The following is a 16149-nucleotide window of genomic DNA, read 5'->3' on the forward strand; positions in this document are numbered from 1 at the left end:
AATACAAGGGTGAGTCAAGTTATTTAGATTAGCGCTCCACTGGGTTTTGTTTGTTGTGACCCTTCTGTTCCACTTTCATTACCCCATTTTCTTGCATGCTATTGTGTTAAGGTTTGGAGGTACCTACACGTGTGTGAGCTGCTTAATGGAATCAGGTTCTTCACTATACTATATTTGAAGCGCCTATACAGCACGGTTTATTTGTTATTACGCATCATGGTTTGGGGCTGCTTTGGTGCGACATGGCCTGGACGCAGTGGCGTACACATGACCCATGGGGCCCCGGTGCGAAAATTGATCCGCGGGCCCCCCCCCCCTCGCGCTTACTCTGCGCGGGCCAGGGCAGCAACACATGGCGGCGGGCACCTGGTCGCAGGGGTATGTACGCCACTGCATGCAGATGCACACACACTTAAAGGACCACTACAGACACCCAGATCACATCAGCTCAATAAAGTGGTCTGGGTGTCAGGTCCCTCTAGTTTTAACCCTGCAGCTGAAAGCATAGCAGTTTCAGAGAAACTGATATGTTTCACTGAGGGTTAATCCAGCCTCTAGTGGCTGTCTCACTGACAGCCGCTAGAGGCGCTTCCGCCATTTTAAGACACTGAACGTCCATAGGAAAGCATTGAGTAATGCTTTCCTATGGGCGGTTTGAATGCGTGCGCGGCTCTTGCCGTGCATGCGCATTCGGAGCTGAGAGGCGGAGGGATCCCCAGCGCCATGGGAGTCCGGCGCTAGAGAAAGGTAAGTGCTGAAGACACACACACACTCACGAACAAATGCATACACACTAGCTAACAGACACACACATTTACTGACAAAGACACACTCAGCGGCAGACATACATACACACTCACTTACAAAACATACACTCTCACTGACAAACACACACTCACTAACAGACATCAAACAGACTCACTAACACACAAACACACTCAGTAACAGACACACACAGTAACACACTCACTGACACTCACTAGCAGACACACACTCTAACACAAACACCAACACTCACACTAACACACACACACACACTAACGCTCACACACACTAACACACACACACACTAACACTCACTCACTCACACACACTAACACTCACTCACACACACACTAACACACACACACTAACACTCACACACACTAACACTCACACACACTAACACACTCACACACACACTTACACTTACACATGTTTTTTTTTATTTAATCCCCCCAGCCTCCTTACCTTTTGGAGTGCTGAGGGGATTCCCTGGGGTCCAGTGGTGCTGCTGGGCTCCTGGGGGGGCCGGTCACCCGGCGGGCTGGCTGGTCCTGCGGGCGCGCGAGGGAGCACTCTCCCCTGAGTGCTTCCTCTTCAGCTCCTCGCGCGCCGCGTACTGATACCGGTATCAGTGCGGTGCGCGAGGGAGCTGAAGAGGAAGCACTCAGGGGAGAGTGCTCCCTCGCGCACCAGCCGGCCGCCGGGTGTAAGCAGGGCCAGCCTTGGGGGGCCCGGAGGTGGCCGGCTCCTGGGCCCCCCAGGAGAAGAGGCTGGCCCAGAGCGTACATACCGGGTCGCAGGGGCGGCCGGGCCCCCTGGTGGGCCGGGCCCGGTCACAGCCGCGACCCCTGCGACCCTGGTATGTACGCCACTGCCTGGACGGATTGCTATCATCGAAGGAAAAATTAATTCCCAAGTTTATCAAGACATTTTGCAGGAGAACTTAAGGCCATCTGTCTACCAGCTGAAGCTCAACAGAAGATGGGTGTTGCAACAGGACAGTGACCCAAAGCATAGAAGTAAATCAACAAGAGAAAGGCCAACCCCCGGAGCGAATAAGGAGGGGGGAGCATGACTGCTGCCCTGAGGAGTTGGCATAGCAACCAAAAGGATACAGTTGGTTTTACAGTTGAAAGCATGGAATTCTGGGAAAAATTACCAGACTACTGGTGAACAATGCTGAGGGAGCCTGGCAGTGTATTTCCCCACCCACCCTCCCCAACTGTTCTGTTCTGGAATTGTTGTTTTGTGTTGTGTTTTGTTTGTTCTCATTTTGTCACAGCTGCGGGTTTCCTGTGCCAGCAAGTTTGGTAAATGAATAATGCCCGGACGGGCTTGGGGAGTCGCAGCCTGAATTTGGTTGATGACGAAGGACAGGCTGAAGAGGCTCTGGAAGAAGTTTTAAGTGTACCTGTCTGCTGGGTAAAACCAGCAGCTGACAGTATTTGGTTATGCTGGTTTAAATAAAGCTGTGGCCGTTGCCCTTAACCACTTAACATGGTGTTGCGTTACTTATCGGGAATGGAAGGTTAACAGGATTTGGTGATCGAAGGAGTCAGCAGTCATGGCTTAAACAGAAGAAAATACGCCTTCTGAAGTGGCCCAGTCAGAGTCTTGACCTCAACCCGATTGAGATGCTGTGGCATGACCTCGAGAAAGCGATTCACACCAGACATCCCAAGAATCTTGCTGAACTGAAACAGTTCTGTAAAGAGGAATGGTCAAGAATTACTCCTGACCGTTGTGCACGTCTGATCTGCAACTACAGGAAATGTTTGGTTGAAGCTATTGCTGCCAAAGGAGGTTCAACCAGTTATTAAAGCCAAGGGTTCACATACTTTTTCCACCTGCACTGTGAATGTTTACATGGTGTGTTCAATAAAAACATGGCAACATTTCATTCTTTGTGTGTTATTAGTTTAAGCAGACTGTGATTGTCTATTGTTGTGACTTAGATGATGATCAGATCACATTTTATGACCAATTTGTGCAGAACTCCATATCATTCCAAAGGGTTCACATACTTTTTCTTGCAACTGTATGTAGCCATTGTTATCTGGTCTAATAATTACATTAATTCTGTTGGCTCGAAACTTCTCACGACTACTGTTATGAGTAAATGAATACATATGGGGGGATAGGTACAATGAGGAAACTATGGAGATATAGATTCAAAGAAGAAGGGAGGATACGGGAAGAGTTATACAAGTGTTTTTCAGTGGCACTTGGTTTAAAAAGGATAGGGAAAAAAATATATATGGAAAAGCTCTCTCTGTGAAACACTGGTAAAGACATAATATGCAAACCCAAGCTGTTTGTTTTTTTCTGTGGCATGTTTAGGGTGGGTAGACATATTTTCCAAAGCTAATATAAAAGTATACGTATATTGCCCAATTGGACAGTTACAACTATGATGAAGCAATGTTAAGAAAATCTCAATTAGCTAAAATGCAAGGGTAGAGGAAGCAAATCACTTCCTCTTACCGGTATATTATTTTGCCATTATTAAAGCAAGAAGAATTCAGTGAAAGCATTATCAGCAAGCATAAATATATACATATATAACCTACATGTTCTTAAATGTAAAAAACATGAATATTGAAGAGAAGTAAAGAATTTCAAAATGTGAGTCCCACATGAGATGACTTAAAATGTTTACACAGCAAGCGTCTGTGATTACAGGTCATCAGTAGTGAACAGTAGAAGGATACTAATGGACGTCAGGAATGAGGAGACTCTCCCAAAGCTGACACAAGGTGGGTCTAACTGATTTTAGCTCTTTTAGTGACAAAATAGGGGCATTGATCTAAGCCAGGGATTTCAATCTCATTTGTTCTGGAGGGTCAAATTGTCCACTGATATAGGTATGGCTGCGGGGGGGAAATGAACAGAGGTACGGTACGGTTCACTATTATTGGGCCACAAGGCCTGATATAAGAGTAGTCTTGCAGGCCAAACACATGGGCTCCATATGAGGGCTGTAGGTAGACCTTAAAGGACCACTCTAGTGCCAGGAAAGCATACTCGTTTTCCTGGCACTAGAGTGCCCTGAGGGTGCCCCCACCCTCAGGGTGCCCCCACCCTCAGGGACCCCCTCCCGCCCGGCTCTGGAAAGGGGAAAGGGGTAAAAACTTACCTTTTTCCAGCGCTGGGCGGAGAGATCTCCTCCTGCTCTCCTCCTCCGATCCTCCTCTTCTCCTCCCCGTCGGCTGAATGCGCACGCGCGGCAAGAGCTGCGCGCGCATTCAGCCGGTCACATAGGAAAGCATTCACAATGCTTTCCTATGGACGCTGGCGTGCTCTCACTGTGAAAATCACAGTGAGAAGCACGCAAGCGCCTCTAGCGGCTGTCAATGAGACAGCCACTAGAGGACATAGGGGGAAGGCTTAACCCATTCATAAACATTTATGAAAAAATGGGTTAACCCTAGAAGGACCTGGCACCCAGACCACTTCATTAAGCTGAAGTGGTCTGGGTGCCTAGAGTGGTCCTTTAAGTTTGAAAAGCCCTGATCTAAGCAGTTTAAAGAGCTACTCTTATCACAAAACTCACTTCCACATCTTTTTAAAAAAAAAAAACAACAGCTGCTGCAGGTATTTTCGTAGCATATTAAATAGCACATTTTTTTTTTTAACATGAAAATATCTGGCTTTGTAACATCAGTGTCACTTCCACATCTTAATGAAATAAATGTGTTCTTTTTTGGACAATGTAAAACGATGCCATTTCTGAGGAATAGCAATATTACAATGGTCCGACATCTGGTGCTGACAGGCACAAGAGTCACTTTCTCATTGAAGACCTTTGATGAGAACCATTGGATTGGCCGGAGAACACAGAACAGGCGGAGTGGCTGCTTCATAGAGACTGTCCCAGCTGGTTTACATTTTAGTTTAGTGGCTTTTTTTTTTTTTTTTTTAAAGGTGGGGCCAGAAATTTAAAAGGGAAGAGTGTTCATTTAAGATTCAATATGTGTTGCAATTGTTCTCAAAGCCAACAAATGAAAACAATGGTGACTGCGGAAAATTACGTCACAGCCACTAAACCACACTGTCTGAAAAGATCCCTTCAGACACATATGCAGAGGAAGTTGAAATGTTTTTGTGGTTAGATATATCATCAGCATATTTATAATACAAAGTATGTATATTTATTATCACATCTTATAAATCTTGTGATAACCAGATTCAGTCTGCCACTCCTGAGCAGCACCTTGCTGACATTGTAAATGTTTGTTTTATTATTTGCAGAACAGCATTTAAATATTCTATGTTATAAGCAATTTAAGTGCGCTGTTTATTGGTATGACATGCGCAAAAGTTTGGACAACCTTTCATTCAATCCCTTAGATATTTCTTTGTAGGGTCTCAAATTTTTATATCAGGGCCGTCTTTAATAAGGACTGGACCCTGGGCAAGCGTTTGCTTGGGCCCCCTGGGCCCTGCCACCGTCGCCCCTCACTCCCTGGTATGCAATCACGGCATCCATCCCAATGCAGTGGCGGCACTAAAATAGAATGAATTTTATTGGGACACCCAATTGCAAGATTGGACTAAAGGTAGAACCCCATCTGTCGTGCAACTCCAACAATGCTTTGACAGCTGGGGCTCTACCAATTTCCATGCTTGCAGGATTGTATTTAGCACTGTTTTGTGTGTTTGAATGTAAGCATGTGTTTGTATGAAGTATGTTTGTGTGAATGTGTTTGTATGTGGTACTGGAGTTTGAATGCAAGTGTGCATTTATGTGTAGTGTTTGTTTTTGAATGTAGGAGTGTGCTTGTATGTAGTGTTGAAGTTTGAATGGAGGGGTGTATTTGTATATAAAGTTGCGGCTCAGATGCACAGGTACATACTCTGACACACAAGCAGATACACAGATACATACACTGACTACATACAGATAAGCAGGCACATACACTGACAGACATACTGACACACAGGTACATATATTGACACACACAGACACATACACTGGTAGACATACTGACAGACACACACAGGCTCATATACAGACATACTGACACACAGGCACATATACAGACATACTGACACACAGGTACATATATTGACACACACAGACACATACACTGGTAGACATACTGACAGACACACACAGGCTCATATACAGACATACTGACACACAGGCACATATACAGACATACTGACACACAGGTACATATATTGACACACACAGACACATACACTGGTAGACATACTGACAGACACACACAGGCTCATATACAGACATACTGACACACAGGCACATATACAGACATACTGACACACACACTGATCAACATACTGACAGAAATACTGACACCCACACACAGGCACATACACTGACCGAGATACTGATACACACACACACACACACACACTGACAGACACACTGACACACACATACAGGCACATATACTGACACACACAGACTGATATACTGACAGACACACAGACACATACAGAGACTGACACATGCATGCACATGCACTGACAGACATACTGACACACACACATAGACATACTGACACACACACACAGATATATTGACACACAGACAGACCTACTGACACACACAGATATATTGACACACAGACAAACAGACATACTGACACACAGACAAACAGACATATACAGACACACACACAGATATATTGACACACAGACAAACAGACATACTGACACACAGACATATTGACACACAGACAAACAGACATACTGACACACAGACATATTGACACACAGACAAACAGACATACTGACACACACACAGACATACTGACACACATGTAAAATGTACATTTTTAAACCCACCCTCCAGTTTCCTACCTTTTGCTGGAGGGTGGATTCCCTGGGGTCCAGTGTGGTGCCTGAGGATGATGGGAGTGAGGATCCCCCATCCTCACGGCAGCCTCGTCCTCTTTCCCTCGCGACTCCTCCTGCCACCTTCCATGCAGCTCCTCTCTTTATGGGAGGAAGTGACTTGCGGCTGTCACTTCCTCCCAGCCGGCTGCCAGAAATACAAGCCCTCCGGGTGGCCCTAAGTGCATGGGCCACCCGGTGGGACTCAGAGGACGGGGAAAAAATAAATTGATGAGGGCAGCGGGGCCCACGGGGCAGGTGCCTCGGGCCCCCCAAGAGAAACTGGGCCCGGGGCAGCTGCACCGTTTGCCCCGCGTTAAAGACGGCCTTGCTTTATATGTTTAAAGAAACACTGTAGGCACCCAGACCACTTCAGCTTTTTGAAGTGGTCTGGGTGCAGTGTCCCTTTTGCACTTAGTGCTGCAATGTTAAACATTTGAGTTTCAGAGAAACTGCAATGTTTACATTGCAGCACTAAGTCATTCTCTAGTGGCTGTCTACCATGCAGCAACTTGAGGGCTTCCTGTATTGAAACGGACCTTTGGTTAGGTATCTGACGCTGGACGTCCTCACGCTATGCATGAGGACACACAGCATCATATTTTTTCTGACACTATAGCTCCCCTGCCTCCCCCCTCCATTGCACACACCCTTCCCCGGTGAATAAAGGGTTACAAACCCTTTTTTACTTACCTTATCCTAGCGACGATGTCCCTCGGCACTGGGTCAGCGCTTCACCCCCTCCAAGTCCCGCGACGACCGCGTGCACATTATACCTCCCCATAGGAAAGCATTGAATCAATGCTTTCTATTGGGAAAAAAAATCTGACGCTGTGTGTCCTCATGTATTCCTGGCACTATAGTATCTTTACATTGACTTGTTAGGCCTTAATCACAGTCTAGTGGTGACAGTTCCATAGCTTAAAAGCTCACGAGTCTTGGAACACCTTAGGGTGCTGTGCTAACACTTCATTATTAAGGACTCCTCTAAGCCGCTGACAAAGGGTCAACAAATAAACAATTCATTCTTACAAGGCATTGAAGATTATAAAACTATATCTAACTGCTTTCTACTAGGATTTACCACTGTCTGAAATGTTATTACAAGTTACTCCTACCTAGCTTTCCTATGTAAATGCACCAATGGGCACTATTCACTAGGTGCCCCCTCCATCCCCCAAATTGTACAGTAAAATCTGCAAAAAAAAAAAAAGTTTTTTAAAAATGTACTTTGAATCCATTGCTGGTTCCAAGCTGCCTTCAACACCACCAGCAAGGGCTCTACGTGGATCAACCAAAGGATTCTCAAGGGGAGGGAAAGAGGGAGGCAATGAGAGGGAAATTAGGTGGGTATTAAAAAACAGAAGTATCAGTAAAGGGAAGACAAATGTTTCCCCTTCTAGGCTCAAGGGAGAAGCTCAGTAAGTTTGTTGACAGCAATGCCGTGTGGGCTAACGAAATGTAAAATATGCACAGAATTCACATTAAGCAGCCAGGAGGTGTAACTAGCTCTCAGAACAAAAGTTAATGTATCTCTAGATGAACAGAAACACTGCACATACAGACTCCTACCTTCATGGCCCGATAGTTTGGGCACTCGGATAGAGCTTCAGGTCTAATCAGGCCCCCCTCCAGCCGACAGGAGGATCGTGGTTGTTTAAAAATGGTCCTACCCTGCGTGGTTGTTTAACCGCTTAGTGACCAAGGACGTATCAGGTACGTCTGACAAAAAACAGTCCGTAAAGACCGCGGACATACCTGATACGTCCGCAGCTAATTAGAGCGCTGAATCCCCAGATCACCAGGGAGCCCACGGGACCACCAGGGAATGTTTCTAAGCAGGAGGGGGCAATGTTATATTTAAAAAAAAAAAGAAGGCAATTATGATGTGGGTAGCTTGTGTTTAACCCCTTAAGGACACATGACATGTGTGACATGTCATGATTCCCTTTTATTCAAGAAGTTTGGTCCTTAAGGGGTTAAATAACAACCCCCCCCCCTAACCTTGTCACACTCACCAGCCCTCTCACCCACATATTCATTAGCAGTAGCACTGTTTGATTCTTACAATGCGATTTACAGTATGCATCAAGGACAAATAGCTGTTAGTCCAAATTGCACTAGTTTCACTCCACATTTATTTAGAAAAGCAATGTGCAACATAAATGTTTACTGATGTTCTTTAATATGAAAGTACAATAACGGCTTTGTACATAACTAAAGTTTTTTTTGCCTAAAACATTTATGATTTGCATTGCTACTCCAAATACACGGGGGGCAACTTGCTCTAATAATAGTTTCATCAAACCAGATGATTCTTAGAAAACCAGTGAGTATAGATCCTTTCAGGATTATGCACTAAACTGAGAATTACTGGGAATTAAAAGTGAATTTTACATTTGAGGCCAAAAAGCTGAAATGGAAACATTCTCCAAGTCAGCTATGCTTCCAATTTGGCTATTTTAACCTTAAATTTGAAATTCACTTTAAAGTCGTACTGTATTGACTAACCCTGAAAATGTTTAGCACATTTGTGCCTTGGTATTAGGAACATTAAAGGAACACTATAGGGTCAGGAACACAAACATGCATTTCTGACACTATAGTGTTTAATCCACCATTTAGGTGGTTTGCCCCCCTAGAAAACGTTAAATCTCATCTTATTTCCAGCACTGCGTGCGGGTCCGCCGACGATGGCACTGCCCTTGATCCGCCTCCTTGGTGACATCAGAATTTCCGATGATGCAAGGGCCAAATACCGTTTTGGCCAAGCATCGCCTCCTCACAGAGATGCATTGAATCAATGCATCTATATGAGGAAAATTAAGCGTCTCCATGCAGAGCGTGGAGACTCTGAATGGCAGTGCTGCCTACTGGGCAGCACTGCCCCAGGAAGCACCTTCAGTGGCCACCTGAGGAGTGGCCACTTCGAGGTGCCCCTAGGGGGCAATGTTAACACTGCCTTTTCTCTGGAAATACATGCTGTAGTTTTTCTGGTGACTATAAATTTATATTTTTCCATTGGACTACAACAAGGGAGACATAGTTCAACAGCCTACACAGCTTATTCCTTTCTTCAGTGACTAAGATATACAGTGCATTATTTTGCTGCATAACAATGGACTATTTATACCCCAACCCTGAAAGGGTTTAAACAAATAATTGAAGCACCATAACCAGCCCACTGCAGTAGTTATGGTGCTAAGAATGCCCTTGCACTCTCGCAGTGTACGTAGTACGTAAAGAGCTTCCATTAACACCACTCTTTTAAGCCTGCAGGCTGAGAAAGTCAGCTGAGCTCTCTCAACCAATGAGTCTGCAGTCTAAATCACGAAAACCAGACAAATAGTCTGCATTGCACTCATAAGGATCTTTCCATGGAAGATCTTGTGAAAGGGAAAAACAAAAATATCCTCTTCTGTTGCCTTCACCCTATCAGTAATGACTGTCAGCTACTCCCGCACCACTGCCAGGTCAGCACAGAGAATGTGTGTATATTGACCATGAGGTCCATGATGTCCATGTTTGATTCCCGAAGCCCCTCGATCCTCTAGTTGTAGGTAGACATTAGGGCGGTCAGCCCCTTGTATGGCATCAGGCGCATCCATTAAATCCTCGGAGAAGAATGAGCTGAAATGGTCCGACAGGGTCACTATCTTTGGCCTCGGCTGAAAGATGTCTCTGATGCTCCAGTTTCCCTCCCCTGAGCGGGTTTTTAGCTTCTTGGTTTTTTCCCCCATGATGTCCCAGGTATTAGGGGCATCAACAGGGTCGAGTTGCTGCTGGATAAACCAGAATTTTGACTTTTTTTAAAAAGCCGTTTTGCCCTGAAATTTGCACTTTTATAGACATTTTTATTAAAAAATGACAAACTCCAGACACATAAAGCACTTCGGTAAGCTAAATTTCTTCATGTGTCTATAGTGTGCCTATAACATGCCTCATTAGATTCACCACTACATGCCTAAATGTAACATCAAAAAACAATAAATAGCCATACTGGGCTATAGCAACTGAAGGATTTTTTTTCCAAGTCCACTACGTCAACTGGGTAGAGTGGTTTTCAATTCTCTACACTAAATTCTTTAGGACATAAACAACAGAGGTCTATTCATTAAACTGTGATATGTAGTGAATTGAAACATTAATTTTAAATGATAGAAAAATATAGTTGATTTGATAAAGTTCTTTAATTCAGCCTAGGCACACCATAGCTATTTGAACCTTCATTTTGCAATTCTGATTGTAATTTGAGATTAGATCCATGATGTAGATTGGATGTGACGCAGACAACCTGCTGCTGGGTCCATTGAGTGAGCACTCAAAAGAGCAGTCCAATCTCCCCAAACTGACGAGAAATCCCTCTATTCAGCAGAATTAAACTGTAAGTAGTTTTTTTTTTTGTGTGATTTACAGCATTTTCCCCTTTCCATATGTATTTTTTTTAATCTCATGTCATATCCTGTGATATCACGCATATCTAATTATGCAAATTAGCATGGCGGGTATTTTTTTCCAAGCAAGATGCAGACGGTTTTCTTGCGATCCTGTGCTCTCTAGTTAGTCTAAGTGCAGCCGCCGGATGTTCCCAGTTTGCTCTCTGACTCGCTGAGTGCCAAACTGTGCAGGAGCAATTACTCAGGTCTTCATCCGCCATAGTGAAAAACTCACGCTCAACTGGTAAGCATCATTCATTTAGGACTCCAGATAGAGCACCAGGCAGGGCTAATCCCTGCTAGGATTATGACTCCTCCATTGGCCCACCTGGGATCATAGCCATCTAAAAAAAGTCAAGCAGGAGGGGGCTACACGACGATACACATATACTTTATAACCTCCACAAGCACATCACATACAGCCAGCACACATTTACATATGTTACATACACACAGTACATACAGCTGTAGTGAAGCGATAATCCTAACTTTTCCTTCGCTGGATCCGGGAAGACAGGAACTCTGGAACAAGGCGCTGTGAAGTGAATAGCTCTATTCCCCCCACTCCCCCCCAGTAACTGGATGACACACAGTTCTGGGAGTACAACTGATTTATTTCTCTCAAACACAGCCTTTTATGCACGGACCCCCCAGCATGGGGTCTCCATACAAAACATACACAAGCCCCTCCCAGACGACCCAATGCCTGAGAGATAATTGAGTCAAAACTGAGTAACTCAAATCACTTAGGTACAGGAAAATATACAACATATATACAAAACACCCCAAAACATAAGTCATAATTCAAAGGAACCCCACAATTCGTATATTTCTGAATATCTCTGATCTAAGCGCCCAACATATCGAAAAAGCACTCAGATAGGTTTGGTAGAATGGAACTGTCATTCGGGTAAAGTTCTGACCGACTGGCTAAGAGGCGATAGCCCAAAGCAGTTCCATAACAATGAAGGTGGCTGCCGGTCAGTTTTCGGGGGTTCCTGTGCGAACACCGACGAACGCTCCCCCTGGCTTTTAGGTAGCGAATGCTCCTCTCAGTCAGTAGTTTATATCTCCCGAACATCATTAGTCTAGGTGTTAGGGAAGTAGAACGGGCGGCGGTATGAAACTGCCCAGGTTCATGGACTTGCGTAGCCGAAAATAGTTCCATGCATTCGACAAATGTGTCGAGTTAATGTGTTAAGATGTTGATTTGTAGGTTAACTGCCAGGGAAGGTTGGTGTTCGGGGAGGTATAAAAGGGTGGACCACACACCATCCATTCGGGAGATGAACAAGGGAGTATGGACAACCGAACACAAGGGAATCACACAAACATCACATACAGCTAGCACACACCACACACATTACATAAAGCTTGAATTTTTTGAGCTGATTTTATGATAAACTTATCTAAAATATCAGTGTCAAATGTTTGGACAGGGGCTATTAGGGGAGTAATTTTAGTGCTTTCCAGAGGTGTTATCTTGGGTAGACTCGCCTCTGTTCATGACCATTTCTAAGAGCACAAGTGGTCATGGTGGTTGGGGTAATCCTTTAAAAAAAAAAAAGGTACATTGCATTACAGTTAAAGGTACATTAAAAGTGCCATAATCAGTATAGCTCTCTGTAGTGTTTATGGCACCAGGAGGGAACTGGTCAGTCAAACTGTTTGCTAAAGGTTTGACTTTGGTACGCCTTTGCCGATGCCCTTCTTATGTGAACTCCATTATAGGCACAGCACCCCAGAAGAGATATCCCCTGGACTGCAAGGAAGGGGAGGCATGACTGCTGCCCTGCAGTAAGGGGGTGGGAATAATCAAGATACATTGTTGCCTATATGGTGGGATATAAGAAGGAGAGCAGAGGGGTGGGACTCACCAGTGCAGAAGGAGCAGTCTAGAACAGTTTCCCGCCCGCCCTCCCCAATTTTCCCATGCTATGTGATGTTTTTTTGGCTTGTGGTGTTGTTTGTTTCTGTTCTTGTTTTATCACAGCTATGGCGGAGTTCCTGGCCAATGCACGTAATGCACGGAAAGGATTTGGGGAGTCGCAGCCTGCTAGGGCTGATGGCCGAAGGCAGGCTGAACGAACTCTGGGAGGGTAACGGTCTTGGGGGTAACGGTTTTGGTATTTGGGTCAGCAATCATGATGAAATCAGACTGTACTGTTAGGCGTGTTTTGTTCTCCTGGACTTTCTCAAAGAAAAATGCAAGATTGATAGATTACCCCTGGACCTATAAGGAATGGACACTTGACTGCTGGCCAGGGTCATGCAGAGTACAACAAGGGAAGTGGCTAACAAACATTTTACAATGTGTAGTGTCAGCAATGAGTCTTTCACTTACCAGGAGGGCAGCAGAGTAAAAGCATGTTTGATTTCTCCCGCCGTCCTTTCCCAAAATATTTTGCTGTGTTTTGTTGTCTTTTATTCATTTTCTTTGTCAAGCTTGCGCACGTTTCTGGCCAACAGAATATATAGGATTTTGGTTAACTGACTACTTGGTAGGACAGAATTCGTTTTTAATGTTGGTACTTAATAAAGCTGTTGCCTGTGCTCTTTACCAAAAGGATTGTGTTGGTATGTTGTTTATGGGATCCCTGGTTCAGCAGTCATGAATCTACAGAGTGGCCAGCATATATACCTAAGTTTATCAAAGCTAGAGGCCGCCAACATTCATTATAAAGCTATTTCAAGCACCATGATCACTTCAGTTATTTGAAGTGGTTATGGTGACACACTGCATTAGAGAGGGTGGGCTATGGGTGCAGTTTTTTTTAAACTGCTCACTAAAAAAACTATTATTTGCGCCATAACCACTTCAATTAACTTTAGCTGCTATAATGAGCTGTAGAGGTGATGGTGTTTATAGAGATTTTATTAAATGCATTCATTTATTTATCTTAAGGAGCTACTGTTACCCTTTATAACACATCTGGTGTTTTTTTGTTTTTTTTAAACATGCAATGCAATTGGGCATTCCTAGCTAGTACAAAAAAATTATTTAAAGCTCCCAGCATTGGTCTCCACTCCTCTGTCCGACATCATCCCTGCACTTGTGCGGTCCGGTCAAATGGTTCTCATTTGATTGGACCGTTTCGCCTGTTCAGAACTCATGCTTGCGCTCTGAGCTGACAAGAGGATGGAAGAAGAGGGGGCAGGAGGGAAGTTGTATTTTTTTTTTTTATTGAGTTCAGCTATGGAGGGAGATGGAGGGAGGGGAGAGCAAGTTTCCCCTGCAAGGAGAAGATCACTACATCTGTCACCAGCACACAGTGCAAGCTGACAACAAATTACATTTTTGTACAAGTTTGATACTGGGCACAAAAGTTATTATATCTTTGAATGTGCAGTGTTTCAAGCGGAAACACTGCACAGACACATACCAACACAACCATTTCAAATTACTGAAGTGATCAAGGTGGTTGGTGTAACCCTTTAATTAATAAAATAAATATTTAATAATATACATTTAACAACCTAAATAAATATGTTATCTATCAAAATTGTGGTAATGACACATTTGTACTTTTGCAGTTCACATCCCCCTCCAGTGGTCAATGGGCCCTTGGTTAATAACCCTTTCAGATTAGCCCTTTAAGATGCCATTAGTACATTTACCTGTGGCATTTTTTAACGTAATAAACATGATTTGCTTTTATTGTGCATTTGGGGAAAATACAAAGGCATCATTACAATGGAGTTCATTGACAAAAACTAGAATTTTGAAGATTTGTCAAGAGAATTGTATAATTTATACCAAAATGGAAGAATCAGAAACAATCTATAACTCAATATTATTTTATTATTATTTTATTATTTTGGAGTATTTATTTTTTGCCTAAAATTTTCCAATCCTTTTGACAGTTTTCCACCATTCCATATTTAATGAATAAACCCAAGTGCTATTTTTAACAGTATTTCAAACATTATGTTGTATTTTATTAATATTGGAAAAAACAGAATGTCCCGAAACGGGACTATTGGTTTGTACAAGTGAACCAGTGAGGGGGTAACCCTTAATTCGACAACAGAGAAAAATATATGTGTCCAGAGGATACTAATCCAATAGATGCAAGAAAGGTTCCTTGTAGAATATATAACTAATATTAGAGAGACGTAACAATTCCATGCATCCACTACCCTCTATGTTCACAGCAGAAAGGGTTAATCCTAGATGGACCTGGCACCCAGACCACTTCATTAAGATGAAGTGGTCTGGGTGCCTATAGCGGTCCTTTAACCTTAATAGTGGTTTTGTTTTAGAAGGTCATTTCGTTGCCTTTATGTATTGCCACAAGGGACATACGTAGTGTAACTGGTATACAGTATATACCTATACCAGAGTGGCACGTTTCTTTAGGTGTCAGCCTGGGGTTATTGGTTATAAATACAAACTATTGGGGGGCGGAGCCTAGCATCCGAGCTGAGCGGTTGTGCTGAGTCTCGGCTCCCGCTTAATCTGGCAATTATCGGGGTAATCCCACGACAAACACGGCACAACCACACCCCGGAGATAAGCCATCGTGACGGGGACACCCGAGGGGAACCGCCAGATACCTGAACCAAGCCTGTACTCCCTCAGGACCCGACAAAACAACATGAGGCCTACTGGAGATCGAGCAGTGGGGAGGCGGCCGCTCCCCACGCTGTCTGACCTGGACACAGACCTCACCTCCAACCCCCCCCCCATGGACCGATGGGGGTTATCTCGGTCCACATCAAGCGAGAGAAGAAACGACCGCAGGCTGAACACACAGCCCGGCGACCCGCAGCACCGGGACAGCCGAGCGCGTGGCCTACTTAAAATGGCGGCGGCAAACACACCAGATGAGACGACAGAATGCCACATGACAGTGCTGGATTACACAGCCAGGCTCAATGCAATCTTTGCAGCCTTCTGGGCAAAGCTGGAGCTTCGGGCATGGCAGCCCACTCCAAGCGCACGCATGAGTACTGAGACGCCCAAGCAACCTAGCCGCAAGCGGATTGCCACTCAAGTACACAGCGCCCCAAGATGGCGCCGCAGCAGCAAATGTCTTCGGCCTGTACGCAAATACACGAAAGGGAAAAGACCACCGGAGCGAAG

The sequence above is a fragment of the Pelobates fuscus genome, chromosome 3 (assembly GCF_036172605.1).
Source record: "Pelobates fuscus isolate aPelFus1 chromosome 3, aPelFus1.pri, whole genome shotgun sequence".
NCBI lineage: Eukaryota > Metazoa > Chordata > Amphibia > Anura > Pelobatidae > Pelobates > Pelobates fuscus.